The sequence below is a fragment of the Mesoplodon mirus genome, assembly GCF_964341445.2.
Source record: "Mesoplodon mirus genome assembly, chromosome: 1".
In the NCBI taxonomy this organism is placed as follows: domain Eukaryota; kingdom Metazoa; phylum Chordata; class Mammalia; order Artiodactyla; family Ziphiidae; genus Mesoplodon; species Mesoplodon mirus.
Window position 1 is genome coordinate 29012819 of NC_138976.1, and position 3758 is coordinate 29016576.

Sequence of the window (3758 nt, forward strand, 5' to 3'; positions counted from 1 at the left end):
TAATATTCTTAAATTATTTACATTTGTGAGAATTGTTGGGCGCAGAGTGCAGTTCAGGATCTCAATAGGGAGTCCATGTATCCCTTACAGCCTTGCCGCTATAGACTAGAAGACTAGCAGCTTTTTTAAAAAATAGTAGCAAAATACATGTAACATGAAATTTACCATTTTAACCATTTTTAAGTATTCAATTCAGTGGCTTTAAGTACACTCAAAACTTTAAGTACATTATGGATGTTGTTGTATAACCATCACCACTGCTAACTCCAGAACTCCTTTGATTTTGCAAAACTGAAACTCTGTACCCATTAAACAATAGCTCCTCATCCTCCTCTCTTCCAGCTCCTGGCAACCACCATTCTTTTTCCTGTTTCGATGAATTTCAATAATCTAGGTTTCTACGTGGAATCATAGTATTTGTCCTTTTGTGACAGGCTTATTTCACGAAGCATAGTGTCCTCAAAGTTCATCCACCTTGTACATATGTCATAATTTCTTTCACTTTTAAGGCTGAATAATACTCCATTATACAGGCATACCTCATTTTACTGAACTTTGCTTTACTGCACTTCACTGATACTGCATTTTTTTACAAGTTGAATGTTTGTGGCAACGTTTCATGGAGCAAGACTATTGGCACCATTTCTCCAACAACATTTGCTCACTTCATGTCCCTGTGCCACATTTTGGTAATTCTCTCAATATTTCAAACTTTTTCATTACTATTATATTTGTTATGGTGATCTGTGATCAGTGATCTTTGATGTTACTATTGCAAAGAGATTACAACTCACTGAAGACTCAGATGATGGTTAGCATTTTTAGCAACAAAGTATTTTTTAAATTAAGGTATAAACATCATTTTTAGACATAATGCTATTGCACAGATAATAAACTATATTATAGTGTAAAAGTAACTTTTATATACACTGGAAAACCAAAATATTTGTTTGACTCATTTTATTGTAATATACCCTTCAATGCTGTGGTCTAGAACTGAACTCACAGTATCTCTGAGACATGTCTGTATATACTACATGTGATATAAATAAAAATATCATATACAATATAATTAAAATACACACACACACATATGCACCGGACAATTTGTTTATCCATTCATCCCTCAATGGTGACGGACATTTAGGTTGCTTCCATGTTTTGGCTAATGTAAAAACTGCTGCTGTGAACATGTGTGTACAAATATCTCTTTAAGACCTTGCTTCCAGTTCTTTAAGATATATATACCCAGAAATGGAATTACTGGACCATATGTTAATTCTATTTTTAATTTTTTGAGGAACCATTTGGTTCGTCAAATGTAAAATGGCTGCACCATTTTACTTTCTCCACATCCTCACTATTTGTTAGTACCTTTTTTTTTGGTTTTTTAATGGTAGCCATCCTAATGGGTGTGAAGTATAATAGTAACTCACTGTAGTTGGGATTTGCATTTCTCTAGTGATCCGTAATGCTGAGACTCTTTTCATGGTATAACTGGCCATTTAGGTAGCTTCTTTGAAGAAATGTCTATATAAGTACTTTGCCCATTGAAAAAAAAATGGGTTGTTATTTTATAGTTGAGTTGAAGGAATTCTTTATATATTCTGCATATTAACTCCTTATCTTTTGCAAATATTTTCTCCCATTCTGTGGGTTGCCTTTTCACTTTGTTGATAGTGTCCTTTCATGTATGGAAGTTTTAAATTTTGGTGTAGTAAAATTTATGTATTTTTTTCTTTTGTTGCCTGCATTTTTGATGTCATATCCAAGAAATCATTGCCAAATCCAATGTCATGATTTCCCCCTATGTTTTCTTCTAAGAGTTTCATAGTTTTAGCTCTTAAATTTAGGTCTTTGATCCATTTTGAGCTGATTTTTGTACGTGGTATAAAATAAGGGTTCAACTTCAAAGGGTTCAAGTTTGTATGTGAATATCCAGTTCTCTGTTCTACTACACTGGTCTATATATCTGTCTTTATGTCAGTACCACACAGAGTTTTGATTACTATAACTTTGTACTAAGTTTTGAAATCAGGATGTGTGAGACTTCCAATTTGTTCTTCTTTTGCAAGGTTGTTTTGGCTTTTGGGGTCCGCTGTGGACTGAATATTTGCATCCCCCCAGATTCATATGTTGAAACCTAATGCCCAATGTGATGGTATTAAGAGGTGAGGCCTCTGGGAGATATTTAGGTCATAAGAGTGGATCCCTCTTGAATAGGATTAATATTATTATAAAAGAGACCACACAAGAGCTACTAGGTCCCCTTCCATCACATGAAGACACAGGGAAAAGATGGCCATTTAGAATCACAGGCTCCACTCCAGGCCTACTGAGTCAGAATTTACACTTTAATGAAGATCCCCAGGTGATTTTTTTATACTTTGCACTGGGACAACTTTTCTCACCTTTTTTTTTTTTTTTTTTTTTTTTTTTTGCGGTACGCGGGCCTCTCACTGTTGTGGCCTCTCCCATTGCGAAGCACAGCCTCCAGACGCGCAGGCTCAGTGGCCATGGCTCACGGGCCTAGCCGCTCCACGGCATGTGGGATCTTCCTGGACCGGGGCACGAACCCGTGTCCCTTGCATTGGCAGGAGGACTCTCAACCAGTGTACCACCAGGGAAGTCCTCTCACCTTTATTTTTATTGGGTTTGTTTTAATCATATCTACTTCTAATAAAAATATATATTAAAAAATCCCCTCTCCCTCATCTCAACTCAAATTCCATCAAGTGACCCTTTTTTTCATCCCTTCATTGAGAATTATTTCTACAAATGTTCCATTTTTGGTTTCACTGGGTCTTTGCCTTTAGAAGATTTAAGAGATATTTTATTAGTATGAGTGTTTTTCTATTGATCTTAGTTTTTTGACACATCCTCAAGTTGGCTTGAAAACCCCTAACTTGTTGAAAAAGTACTATTCTATTGAAAAGGTAGGAACTTGGATATTATACTTAGCTGGGTTTGTTTATTGAACCTGCTCTTTATTATCTGTGTGGATCTGGAAAAGTTATTTAATCTATCTGAAACTCTTTTCATTGGACTATGATGAAGACTAGATGGCAGCACATATTTAAAGCCTATATGCTGTGTTCTCCTTATAGTAGCTTGGTAAATTTCAGGTACCACCTCACATTTCTACTCGCCTTGCATTAAGCAGAGAAAGCATAACTCTTGTGAGAGCTTGCCAGATGCTTCATTTCAATTCTTCCTTTTTCCTAGAGTAATAGAATCTGTGATTTTACCTGAGCATGTAGTTGCCTATACTAAAGACTATTTCCAAGCTTTCTTGAATGTGGTCATGTGAAAAGACGGATGCATTGTATGTAACAGGGCAGTTTCATTAAAGCAAATGACATTGCTCTCTTGTATCACCCTTTCTTTTTCTCTTACTTACTGTCTGGAGTGTGGATATGTTAGCTGAGCCTAGAGCAAGCTTCTTGAATCACAAGTTATAAAGTTCAAATGAAAATCACAGAAAAACAAGTTAAAAATTTTGGATTTCTGGACATCATTGGCTTTCATATCAACCTTGTGCCATTCATCTGATTTTAAATTACAAATCAACTTTTATCCTGATTAAGCTATTAATATTTTATATTTTTGGTTGTTCAGAGCTGAAATTAGCCTTAACTAATACAAACATTTGACCAAAAGAATAACACATACAAGAAGAAGTATAGTAAAATGGGTAAGAAAATATGGTTTCAAATCATAGTTCAACTTTTAAGTTGAATGTTAATATATTTAAGCAT